Source organism: Babylonia areolata, chromosome 31 (assembly GCF_041734735.1).
Source record: "Babylonia areolata isolate BAREFJ2019XMU chromosome 31, ASM4173473v1, whole genome shotgun sequence".
Classification (NCBI taxonomy): domain Eukaryota; kingdom Metazoa; phylum Mollusca; class Gastropoda; order Neogastropoda; family Buccinidae; genus Babylonia; species Babylonia areolata.
The window spans coordinates 5,991,993-6,006,372 of record NC_134906.1 but is presented as its reverse complement, the minus strand read 5'-3'; the positions used below and the strand labels follow the sequence as shown (position 1 = coordinate 6,006,372).

At 39.1% G+C, this 14,380-nt stretch overlaps 1 protein-coding gene across 1 annotated transcript in view; it reads left to right on the top strand.

Annotated features, from left to right (window-relative positions):
- Positions 1–2,243: 2,243 nt before the first annotated feature.
- The window catches only part of LOC143275968 (protein O-mannosyl-transferase 1-like), a 58,722-nt gene continuing 46,585 nt past the window's right edge, over positions 2,244–14,380 (top strand). Inside the window, exon 1 of the mRNA XM_076580328.1 lies at positions 2,244–2,320. The gene's annotated coding sequence lies outside the window, so the exon portion shown is untranslated. The remainder of the gene's footprint in view (positions 2,321–14,380) is intronic.

The window sequence follows — 14,380 nt, the reverse complement described above, 5'->3', positions numbered from 1 at the left end:
ATCATCTGCTGATTAACATAATTGTACTCTGTATCCCTTACTGTAAAAATAAAATAAAATAAAATAAATAATTACAAGGACAGCATGCCTTTTCATGGCTTGGTCCTGTCACCTGGAATATATTTCCCGAACAGATTTGCCATACAGTGTAAAATAAAATCTCAGTTCAATCTGCATGGCCTCAAAACAAATCTGTACAAACCTGCCACTTTCACAGATCTCTAGGTGTTGGCATGTAGGGTGGCATGTGTGCGTGCGCGCATGTGTGTGTGTGTGTGTGTGTGTGTGCGCGCGCGTATGCTTTGTTATTGACACACTAAATTTGTCTTGTTTGTGATGGGTGCAATAGCCATGCAAGTGGTTAAAGCATTGCACTTTCAATCTAGAGGGTCCTGGGTTCGTATCTTGGTAACGGCACCAGGTGGGTAAAGCAGGGTGGAGATTTTCCCAATCTTCCAGGTCAACATATGTGCAGACCTGCTTGTACCTGAACCCCCTTTGTGTGTATATGCAAGCAGAAGATCAAATACGAACATTAAAGATCCAGAAATCCATGTCAGCGTTCAGTGGGTTATGAAAACAAGAACATACCCAGCATGCACACCCCGAAAGCGGAGTATGGCTGCATACATGGCGGGGTAAAAATGGTCATACATATAATAGGCCACTAGTGTACATACAAGTGAACATGAACACTGCATCCCATGAACGCAGAAGAAGAACAACAAGTCTTGTTTGTAAATCTTGATTACAGTACCCCATGGTGTTCATTTTTGTAATATTTTCTCCCCATACATATATGTTAATTGTTAACACTCTTCAGTCCCTGAGCAGAGGAGGTATAGAACAGTTTATAAGTGGCCATTTTACTATTGTTGTTATTATCATTAATGTTATTATAATCATTATTATTATTATTATTATTATTATTTTGTTGTTGCATCAGAAACATCATCAATCATCATCATCATCAATTTTAGTTCCAGCCTGACACCAAACACAAAATGAATGGGACTGAGAGCGAGAGGGGGTGGGGGAGGGGGGGGTGGAGGAGGAGGGAGTGAGAGAGAGACAGACAGTCAGATTCAGAAAGACAGAGAGACAGAGAGAGAGAGTGCAAGGGCAATATACGTCAATGCAATGAAACTGCACATGTAAGGCAATTTGAGACTGATGATGAGTGATATATACGTCAGACTTATCTACGTCATTCTTGAATTGGATCTCTCCTAACTGTTCTTAGGTTCCATGTTTGTGTGTGTGTATGTGTATATGTATGTATGTATATATATATATATATATATATATATATATATATATAGGTTGCTTTGCTGCATATTGATTCTTTGTTCCCCTCTCAATCCACCCCTCCCCTTTTTTCATACCCCCCCCCCCCCCCCGCCCCCCCCCCCCCACACACACATCTCTCTCTCTCTCTCTCTCTCTCTCTCTCTCTCTCTCTCTCTTCAAAATGAAATAAATATAAAGTGTGCATGATTAAAAATTGACACTGATGGACTTTTTCCCCTACCACCAAGGGAAAATACAGTTGCCTCACAAGTTAAAGTAGAACATAAATTAGCATGTCGATTGTGGCTATTCAAGGTTCAACAGTCAACTTGAAGTCGTCAACACACAACATACACTGTGGAATGGATTACGCTGTTGGCCCGGGAAAGTCTTCAGCAAAACCACATGATCCCATTTATAAACATACGATTTATCCAGTCAAAAAATAGACATTCACGTACAGGTCTGTTATCAGTACTCATAATCGATTCGTGTACATATATGTATTTTGGTAACTGGTCTCCAAGTCCAACATAACTGGTGTAAACTAAATAAAAACAATCTTTAAAACATACGTACGACAGATAGTCTTGGTCCCAGATGCCGCTGCTATCTGCCGTTGTTGCTCCTGGCGACAGTATCGACAAACCAGCATCACGTGCGGGTGAAACAGGAGATGGATTTCAGTCATTTTCTTCTTTTCAGATTTTTTGCCAAAGAAGGGATACTTTTGTTACATGAGTATCAAATGTGCAATGTATATCAAGCCAGCTCAAAGTGATAAAAAATAAAAGCATCTTTTTATATATCTTTTTATACGATTACTGATATTACATTATTAATGGATGAAAATATCTGTAAAGTATGGTCCTGAAAAGTACATCACATGAAGAAAATAATAACTCCCTTGCAGAGAACAAGTTGTTAGTGCGCGTTAACTCCCCTGACAAAGAGCAGAAGATAGCATCATTGATTGACGCCGCAAGATCGCCTTGTTGTACTCGTCTACTGGTTTGACGCTGCAGAACGGGTTAGTTATTGGTTAACAGCCATTGTTTGTGTTTCTAAGTATTATTATAAGACTATGGATTTGTTAGTCAGGAAACACTGTTGGATTGAAGGAGTTCTGTACAATATTACTTTCACAAGTAACTGTGCCAAAATATGACACTGGAACACAGTCTGTTGAAATAATTGAAGAATAATTGGAACTTTATAATTATATTTTATTCTATATTATGTTACCAAGTGAATGCTGTATCTTTAATTGTTTTGAACATGATGACTTGACTGCATACACACACGTGCGTGCGCACACACATGCACACGCGCACAGACACACACACACACACACACACACACACACACACACACACACACACACACTGAGAGAGCCACTCACACACACACAAACAAACACACACACACATGCACGTGCGTGCACACACAGACACACACACACACACACACACACAGCCACACACATACTCACACACACAAACACACACACACACACACGCATGCGCACGTGCACACACACACACACACACATATGCATGTATGTGCACACACACATACACGTGTGTACACACACACACACACACACACACAAAGTGAATATAGTATAATATTTTGATTTATTGTCCTGGAATTTTAAGTAAATAAGTATAATGTTGTGTGTGTACTTTGATGTTTTAAACTTTTATTGTTGTACTGCTAATAATTTCAGTTTCATCTTATCTGCCAGTTTAGGTCAAATGTATATACATTCATTACTTTTTCTAAACAGTTTCATTGGTATGCAAGGAAAAAAACAGGGTTATGGATCGGTGCATTGTTCCTTTTAGTTTTATATAATTTTCTGATTCACTGATGAAGACAATGACAATCAACAAAAACCATTAAGGAAATTGTTTATGCTCTTGTTCAAGAATTTTGTAACTGTTTTAGTAAATAAATCTTACATATTTTGGTGTGGATATATATCATAGTTATGCTTTGGGAGTCTTCATTAATAGCAGGTGAAAGTATGCCTAAAAGCTCACGTCAGTATTGATTAACATCATGCCCATGAATGAAAAATAAAATAAAATGAAACAGGTAAAAAATTATATATAAAAAAAAGAGGGTGGGGGAGAATTTGGGGTCTGCACCTCCCACAAACACCCATGTGTTACCCATTTTTACTGTGCCATTTATGCAGCCATATTCCCACTTTTATTTTGAACCAGATTTTTGTTGTTTTTTGTTAGGATGGAAATAGACTAATGAGACTTAAATGTACATTGTTGCTATCATTTCCTGAACTTGCCAAACTTATGTTTATCAATGAAATATGTGTGCTTGCTTGCTTTTGGGGGGAGCATGCAAGTTATCAGCATACAAGCATGCATGCATGTGTGTGTGTGTGTGTGTGTGTGCCTGTGTGTGTGTGTGTGTGTGAGAGAGAGAGAGAGAGAGAGAGAGAGAGAGAGATTTTATTTCAGCATGCAAACAATCACTTACACATGCGCATGCATGCACAGACACACTCTTTTTCTCTCTCTCTCCCTATCTCTCTCTCTCTCTCTCTCTCTCTCTCTCTCTCTCTCTCTCTCTCTCTCTCTCTCTCTCTGTGTCTCTCCCTCTCTCTCTCACACACACACACACACACACACACATTTTCATTTGGAACCTTTAAAATGTGACTTGCATCTAGATTCGTCATAATGTGGTTTGTTTTAGAGCAGTTGCATCACCACCGTTCTGAACAAAAGTCAAAGCCTCTGAATCGAACAGTTTGAAGCAACTGACATTCACAGAGCACATTTATCCATGCTTGTGTGCGGCAATTGTGTGCATGAGTGTGCACATGTGTGTGTACATTGTCTTTGCTCACACTGAACAGATGTGTTGTTGTTTTTTTTGTTTTGTTTTTTTATAAACGGCACACCCAGCAATCTATCTCCACATCTCGACAGATGTTTGCTCTGTGAATGTCACATGATGTTGTGTTGTTGCTGCATTGTCTTCTTGCTTCAGATAATTCTATTTTCTTTGGAGCAGGTATTAGTATTACAGAATAAGTAAACACAAGAAAATTCAATTAAGAGGAAAGTATACTTTATTGCCTGCTGTGTGAAGACCTGTCCGTGTGTGTATGTATGTGATGTGTGTATGTGTGCGCATGCATGATTTACATGTGTGCATTAGTTTGAGCATGTGGGTGCATATGAATGCATGTGCGTGGGATGTGTGTTTGTACGCATGGTTGAGTTTATTTGTGTGTAACCAACTCAGATGTGTAGTGGGGAACTGATTACATGTGTGTAAAAAAAACAACAAAAAAACACCCACACAAACACAAAACAAAGAAACAAACAAACAAATCCTGTGCTACAATGTATAAACAAAGAAAAAGGGCATGAAGAATTAAAATGACAGTATTGGTTGCATTTTCAGCATCTATATGTCTCAAGAACCACATACATAGACCTATCCCTTTGTCTTGACTGTTTGAAACAGTCTTTTACTTTTAGGAATTGCCGATTTTGTAATGGCAGTCACTGTTTTATTATTCATGTGCCAGTGAGTCAGTTGATCTGGTTGAATTCATTGTTTTCTTCACTGGCATTAAAAAAAAAAAAGTCAACTTCCAGCAGTGATACTACTACAGCTGCTGTCCTTGTTTGACACTGTGTGTTTTCATATTTGTGTGTGTGTGATTCATTGATGTCATCTGCTATTTCTGTCACACAAAGTAGCATACATGACGTACCTGGAACCTGCAGGTACATATGCTAAAACTGTTGCTGAACTTGTAAACGGAATCAATATCCCCGTTGATCGTGACAAAGGTGTGGGGGGATGTCTGTGCTTGTGTGTGTGTGTGTGTGTGTGTGTGTGTGTGTTTCATGTGTATGTCTGTCTGTGCATGCATGTGTCAGAGCATGCGCATGATAGAGAGATTGATTTAAGCCTTGGAGTTTAAGTATGTCCTTCTTCTGTGCATGATGTTTATAAATTGTTAAATGTCATTTTGAAATAAAGATTTCTACAAAGAGAGGAGACAATCTGTAAATAATGATTTTGTCAAATTTTCATTTTGGCCCCAACCTACCTCAGATCATTAGGCATCTTCATACATGTCCCTTTTTTTCTGTTTCTTTTCTTCTTTTTTTTAATTTTACTTTATTTTATTTTTATCAGAGAGACAAAGAGAAGCAGAGATTGAGAGGAGACAAGACAAAATTCTTTTATATTTGAAGGATAGTAGACAAACACTGGTAGTGTTTTTTGGTTGTTGTTTTTTGTTGTTGTTGTTGTTTGGGTTTTTTTCCTCCAGCCCTCACCCTGAGTAACAATAAAGTCATCAGTTTCCTGGGAACACAAACACACACTTGAAAATATTTATTGCAGTCATTTAGGTGGATAGAGGGGTACAGACACACAGATAGATTTAAACATAGACAAACAGATGGATAGACCAGACATAATAGATACAGACACATAGGTAAACAGACAGACATGACAGAGATACAGACACACAGATAAATACATGGATAGACCAGACAGAATACAGACACATAGGTAAACAGACAGACAGGGATGGACAAGACAGACAGAGATACAAACACACATATAAACAGATACATTTAGACAGACAAAATATGCAGACACACATAGATTAACAGACAGGCAGGAACAGATAAGACGGAGAAACAGACACACATAAACATAGAGGGACAGACAAGATAGATAATTACAGACACACAGATAGATAGACAGAGAGGGACAGACAGAGAATGAGAGATAGAGACACACAGATAAACAGGGACAGACAAGACAGATATACAGACACAGATAGATAAACAGAGAGGAACAGACAGAAATACAGACACAGAGAGAAATAAACAGAGAGGGGCAGACAGACAGACAGAGATCTATACAGACACACAAATAGTTAAACAGAGAGGAACAGACAAGATAGACTGAAATACACACAGATAGATAAACAGATAGAGAGGGGCAGACATAGAGATACAGACATACAGAGGTAAACAGACAGAGAGGGACATTCAAAGGGACAAATAAGACAGATACATATAAACAGACAAGACAATCAGTATCAGTAGCTCAAGGAGGCGTCACTGCATTCGGACAAATCCATATACGCTACACCACTGCAGCGTAACCCAACACGCTTAGTCAGGTCTTGAGAAAATAAATAAATAAATAAATAAATAAAAAAATAATAATAATAAAATGAAATAACATAAAAATAAAAGACAGGCAGACAGACACACATATATAGATAAACAGAGAGGGACAGACAGACAGAGATACAGATGAACAGAGAGGGACAAACAAGACGACACCAGGAAGGTGGACAGACAGATAACTGTCAGAAAGGCAATAAATGAGAATAAAAAGGAGATGAAACAGTCACAGCTGAATGAAATGAACCTGTTTAACAGGTTGAAGCATGAGAATGCTACACAAATAATTGAAAATTGTTGTCTGGTCAATGAACATCTCTCTTCACAGGTAAATGCAAGTGCAATAGAAATGTTCTTTGTTATTATTGTTGTCTCTCTTCACAGGTAAATGCAAGTGCAATAGAAATGTCCTTTGTTATTGTTGTTGTTGTTGTTGTTATGGTAGTGAAGATGATGATGATTAATCAGTTTCAGTCACAGGAGCTCAAGGAGGCGTCACTGCATTCGGACAAATCCATATACGCTACACCACATCTGCCAAGCAGATGCCTGACCAGCAGCATAACCCAACGCGCATTGTCAGGCTTTGAGAAAAAATAAATAAAATTAAAAAAAAAAAAAATAAAATAATAAATAATAATATAATTTTTAAAAAAATAAATAAATAAATAAATAATAATAATAATGAAAATAAAATAAATAAATAAAATAAATAAATAAATAAGACAACAATGATGATAAATAAGCAAATAAATGTAAAAATAAAATAAAATAAAATAAATAAATAAATAATGATTAATGCTCACGAGAAGCGAGAGATGGGACAAAAAGACAGACGGAATGACAGCTGGATAGCTGGACAGAAAGCAGTTTCAGTTTCAGTTTCAGTAGCTCAAGGAGGCGTCACTGCATTCGGACAAATCCATACACGCTACACCACATCTGCCAACAAGAGAGAAGATTCAGCAGCAGTATTAAAAGCAAGAAATTGATCGAATGGGAACAGAGTCACTTTTTTTAAAGTGTGGGAGTGCAGACAGGGAGAAGAAGAACAAACAGATTTGTTTATCTGAGAAAGGGTTCAAGAGAGAAGGTTGAGAATTAGAGAGAAAGGAAGTGCTGTTGAATACTACACGACATGTTGACATGCATGCCTTCATAATCATGTATACATTTATGTGTGTGCTTAGAACTTGTACTGTTAGGTAGTTAGTAGAGTCTGTATGTATGTCTGTGTATGCTTGGAACTTGTACTGGTAAATAGTTAGTAGAGTCTGTACTTCTGTGTGTGCATAGAACTTGTACTGTTAAATAGAAGAGTCTGTATGCATTTCTGTGTGTGCTTGGAACTTGCAGTATTAAACAGAAAGTAGAGTCATGGTGAACACAGATGTATAAGCATAATTGCAGTTAAATCTATATTAAAGCAGCTTTTGGGGCAGAATATAATTTTAGTGAACAGACGCATGCTTGTAGACAGGATGGAAAAAAAGAGAGAAAGAAAGAGACAGAAACACAGAGAAAGAGCAAGCTAGAGAGAGAGCGGACACAGTTCTATATTTCCTAGGATGATAACCACTGGTGTGCTTATTTTGTTGTCATCCAGACCCTGTGTCAGGTCCACCCAACACAATATTAGACCAGTAAATGATAAAGACATGAGCATGCTGTGATAAGATCGGTTTGGGAGAAAAAAAAATATTTGAAAAAAAAAGAAGAATCAGAATATAGCACAGAGAGAGAGAGAAACAGACATGCAGAAAGACTGGCAGGCATGTCAGAACAGACAGAGGATAGAAGACAGACAGAAGTCATATGTGGAAAAAAAAAAATTTTAAGATCAGAATATAGCAGAGAGAGGGAGAAACAGACAGGCAGCAAGACTGGCAGGCATGTCAGAACAGACAGAGGATAGAAGACAGACAGAAGTCATATGTGAAAAAAAATAATTTAAAAAAGATCAGAATATAGCAGTCAGTCAGAGAGAGAGAGAAACAGACAGGCAGCAAGACTGGCAGGCAGGTCAGAACAGACAGAGGATAGAAGACAGACAGAAGTCATATGTGAAAAAAAAAAAAAAAAATTAAAGATCAGAAAAAAGCAGTCAGAGAGGGAGAAACAGACAGGCAGAAAGACTGGCAGGCATGTCAGAACAGACAGAGGATAGACGGAAGGCATATTATAAGAAGGCATGAAAACTGAATGAGAATGCCTTTGACATGACTACATGAGGTGTGAGAGTAACTGCTGTTTGAAGGTTTTCAGACACTGAGAGAGGGAGAGACAGAGACACAGAGAGAGAGAGATTCAAAAACTTTATTTCTCAAGGATAAATATTTTAGGCATTCCTCCAATCTGTCCTTGTGACATCACAAACAACAATAACGATAACGACACAACAATAATAAATTTTGTAAATACTACTACTACGACGAATAATGATAATAATAATCATCATCAACATTGTAAAAAAATAATGGAGGAAAAAAAACCACATTCACACCAAGAGAGAGAGTGAACCTGTACATGATAGTCAGTCGTGTCCGACTATGACCATCAGAACAGCAGAGGAGGCAACTGCTGTTCCGACTATTTGGGCTAGAATTTGTTTATAGTGGAGAGTGTCTTGCCCAAGTACATACCCACTCTCTCGGCCAAGAGGGTTTTTAGGACAGTCGGCGTTGGGATGGTTCCCAAAGGCCAACTAGCCCACAAGGTTGCAGCACTAAGAGCCAGTGCAATTTTGGCTCCTAGTTTGAGAGTCATAGTCCTTCACAAAAGGCTAAGCTGTAAATGGTTTCCCATTGACGGGAGAAACCATTGATAATACAGCTCTCAGTTTGCTGTTGGCCCAAATGTAAACTTATGTCAATCTGTGATATAAGAACCTATAGCAGAGACAAAGAGAAAAGATGGACAGAGGGAAAAGAGGAACAACAGAGATTGAGGAGCATGTAAAACAGAAAGGAAAGTGGGGAGAAGAAAAGATTCCAGCAGAGACAGAACTGAGAAAGTTATGGACATGGGGAAGAGATGGACAGAAAGAGAGGGAGGGAAAGGAAAAGAACAGTGGAGACCGAAGAGAGAGAGAGAGTGGACAGAAACAGAAAGGAGAGGAGATTCAGCTGAGAGAGAAGAGAAAACAGACAGCAGGAGAATGCTCAGTGACTTTATTGGCTTAAGCCAGCAACCCCTATCAGGATAATTTTAAGATAATGATATACGTGTTAGAGAATAGAAATAATATTCAGATCATAAAACAAAACAGAACACAAAGATGATTTCAATCAGATTAGTCCCACATGTGAATGATAAAGTCAGCCTTCATTCAGACAGGTGCACACACATGCATGATGCATTCTCACACACACACACACACACACACACACACACACACACACACACACACACACACACACACACACACACACACACACACACACACACACACACCGGACAGCTGGTGAGAAAGAATGAGAGACGGAAAACAAAGAAAGAAAGAAAGCGATCGTTCAAAACAAAACACACACAAGAAAACAAACCACAGTCACATGTAACCTCTCCCTGCCCCCACCACCCGCCCCCACACCCTCCCCCCAAAAAAGCCCCCATGAGCTGTACCTTGTGTGAGGGTGATGTATCCGATCCCAGACAGAAGACAGTGCCATTCATTGAATCTGTGAACTTAAAACAGTGTGCAGGAAGCCACAACAGTTGGCATGCTTCGTCTCCCGGCACTGAGCCTCCGACTGAGCCCGGGAAGACACTAATGGGAGAAAATGCCGTACTTAATTTAGCATTGATTTAAACAAAGAAAATTAGAAGGGAGAGAAGAAGAAAAAAAGTAAAACACACGCACACACTCACACGCACAAAGAAAAAGGGAAGAAAGAAAGAAAGGAGAGAAAAAAAAGAAAAAAAAAGAGAGAAAATCTTTCAGGGAGTATAAGCAGCAGAGGAAGGCTGGCAGTAGTCAGATAGGTTTGTTGTATTGATTGCTGTATTGACTGTTAAAGGGGCTGTCACCGCGCTGTCTTGGTGTGGCTGAAAACATTACCACTGTTCTTGGTTCATGCTGTGTTACCATGCAGCAGGAGGAGAAACAGACCACGAAACTTGGATATTGAAGAATAAAACTACAGGAATGTTTCAGTGATAATGATACCGAAGTATAAGACTAGAAGAGCTTTTCTCTTGTATTTGTATTTCTTTTTATCACGAAAGATTTCTCTGTGTGAAATTAGGGCTGCTGTCCTCAGGGAGAGCGCGTCACTACACTACAGCGCCACCCATTTTTTTGTATTTTTTCCTGCATGCAGTTTTATTTGTTTTTCCTATCGACGTGGATTTTTCTACAGAATTTTGCCAGGAACAACCCTTTTGCTGCCGTGGGTTCTTTTACCTGCGCTAAGTGCATGCTGCACACGGGACCTCGGTTTATTGTCTCATCCGAATGACTAGCGTCCAGACCACCACTCAAGGTCTAGTGGAGGGGAAGAAAATATTGGCGGCTGAACCGTGATTCGAACTAGCGCGCTCAGATTCTCTCGCTTTCTAGGCAGACGCATTACCTCTAGGCCATCACTGTATCTTCACTTGACAAAAAGTGAAGCAAAACGAGGGGGGGGGGGGGGGATGCAAAGAAATAATTGCATCAAAGCAGTAAAGCATTTGTGTATGTATTTAGAAAGCATGCATATCAAAATGCAACAAAAACAAGAAGCAGGATAACAGCAACACCCACACATGCACACACACACACAGATGTGCACATGATTGTTTTCATAATCAAAATGTAAAATTGTGTAATTGCACTGGCTTTTAGTGCTGCAGCCTTGTGGGCTAGTTCGCCTTTGGGAACCATCCCAACGCCGACTGTCCTAAAACTCTCTTGGCCAAGAGAGTGGGGATGTACTTGGGCAAGACACTCTCCACTATAATCAATTTCTAGCCCAAATAGTCGGAACAGCAGTTGCCTCCTCTGCTGTTCTGATGGTCATAGTCGGACACGACTGACTATCATATATATAGAGAGAGAACAGAGAAAAACAACAACAAAAAAAGCTGATAAAGCCTTCAGAAGTGATACAGAAAAATAATGCAAAAGAAGGAGTGGGAATGATTTAAAATACCCAACAGATGCAGTGCTGGTGGTACCATGAATCAAAAGGTAACAATTTTCCAGAAGAATATAGATTATCAGTATGCCTGGGATAATAGATTATCGATGTTTCCAGAATAATGCATTTTGGATAATGGATTATCAGTGTTTTTAGAATAATGTGTTGTCATTTTTTTTTTTATCTTGAGCTCGGATAAAGGATTATCAGTGTATACAGGATAATAGACTATCAGTGTCTGTGATAATGGATTATCAGTGTGGATGGGATAATGGATAATAAGTGTTTAGGATAATGGGTTGTCAGTTTTTTTTCCAGAGTTAGTGGATTTTTTTTTATATCTTGAGCTTGGATAAAGGATTATTAGTATTCAGTACATCCAGGATAATAAATTACCAGTGTCTGGAATGATGGATTGTCATTGTGTCCAGGATCATGCATTATAAGTGCCTGAGATAATGATTTTCAGTGTGTCCAGGGTATTGGGTTGTCAGTGTGTCTTGAATAATGGGTTGCCAATGTGTCTTGGATGTCATGTCTGAGATAATGGATTTTCTAATGTGTTAGTGAAAATTAATTATAATTGTCTTGGATAATTATCTGTATCCCATGTTGAGGACCTGTCAGGGATACTTCATTATCAATGTGACAGGGATGATGGACTACGTCTGAGATAGTGGCTTATTAGTATGTCTGGGATAAAGAATTAATTGTATCACATGTTATGGGTGTGCCTGGGATATTGCATTATCAGTGTCCAGGTTAATGGATTATGTATGGGATAATTGATTATCAGTGCATCAGGGGTCATAGATTATCTGTGTCATTGGACTAATGGATCACCAGTGTTTCAGAGATAATGGATTATTATTGCATCTGGGGTAATGTATTGTCAGTGTGACCAGGGTAAAGGATTATATGTGTGTCTGGGATAATGGATTATCAGCATGTCAAGGAAAATGGATTATCAGCGTGTGTGGGGAACAGTGGACCCAGGTTAACAGATTGTCAGTACGTGAGGGATAATGAATTATAAACGGAGATAACGGATTATCAGCATATCCAGAATAATGAGTTTCGGGTGTTTCCAGAATTATTGATTATTAGTGTGTCTGGGACAGTGAATTATCAGTGTGTCTGGGATAATGGATTAAGTCCTGGATAATGGATTTTCAATGTGATGGTGAAAATAGATGAAGTGTCTGTCATAATGGATGGTGTGGGATGAGTGATTATCAGTGTGTGTGGGATGATGGAATGATCAGTGCTTTGCCTTGATCGAAAGGGTTTACTTTTTATCACCAGGAGATTTTGTCTTCTGATTAGTTTTTTTGTGTGAAATTGTTTTTTGTATTTTGTCGGTCTGCCCCTTTTTTTTTTTTTTTTTTTTTTTTTGTTGTTGTTGTTGTTGTTGTTTATACTGCGGGAAGACATCTTATTGTATTTATACTAAAGTTTCATTATTTATCATTTATTTTGATGGATGTAAGTTATGATAAGTAACACAAGCTGTGTACACATTTGTTCATTGTCTGATTTCAAGCATGTACTGATGTAGGAGATTCTATAAGGTTAAGTAAAAGAAAGTTTTGTTTTGTTTGTTTTTTTCCATTTTGTGTTACTAGCGTCTGTCCCATGTGCAAACACTTTTTTCATTGTTGTTGTTACTGAAAAGGGGAAATAAACATTTTTTTTTTTTTTAGTTTTGCATATGCTTTTTTGTTTGGGGTAGATTTTTTGTTTGTTTTGTTTTGTTTTTCTTTTGGGGGGATGGGGTTAGGTGTTTTAGTTCCTTTTATTTTATTTAGTCATTTTAGAGTTTGCAGGTTCTTTTTTCCTCTCCTTTTTTTCTTTTTGTTTGTCTTGTTTTGTTTTGTTTTTCTTTTGGGGGGATGGGGTTAGGTGTTTTAGTTCCTTTCATTTTATGTAGTCATTTTAGAGTTTGCAGGTTCTTTTTTTCCTCTCCTTTTTTTCTTCTTTTTGTTTGTTTTGTTTTTTGCTTCTTCTTTTTTTTTATTCTTTTTTTAAAGAAAGGAAGCACGACCTGATCTTTAAAACCTGGGAAATGAAGCTGTTGTGTTGTCATCAGGATCATTCCGTAGCAGTAGGGTTTGTCCCCCCCCCCCCCCCCCCCCCCCCCCCCCCCCCCCGGACTATCTTCAGTGAAGCGACGCCAGCTGTGTCATACATCAGAGCGGCATTTCCTTCAACAAATAAGAGAATAAGCGGGGGAACTGCCACCAGCCTCGGCAACAGTACACCGCGGGATGGTAGAAGGAGGGGAGATAACCTCTCTAATTAATAGACGCACCAAGACAGATTTGTTTACATGGTAAGGTAGCGGTATAAATATCAGCCGCCTGTCATGTGGGCTCCTTTATGTGAGGCCTTAATGAGCGGCCTGAAAATAAAAGGCAGACATCCTTTGACATTTTGCCCGCCATCATGTGATCGTCATTACCCAGGGTGCCCCATGCTCAATCAATGCACATTGCTCAATGAGCAGGGAAGTTCCATTGCCCGGGGGCTCGGCAGAGTCATGACTGAGTCATTGACTGGGGGAAGGGGGAGGGAAAGGGCTGTAGAAGACTCAAGGCTGACGTGTCGCTCACCTGCACGGCTGATCAATTGCCTTCCGCTGCTTAGGTACTGACTGCCGTCAGCCTTTACCTGTGTAGGTCGTTAGTCCTCAGTATCTGGGTAGGAGGGTGGGAGGTGGTGGGTGGGTGGATGGGGCGGGGGGGGGAAAGTTAGGGTTAGAAGCAAATGTTA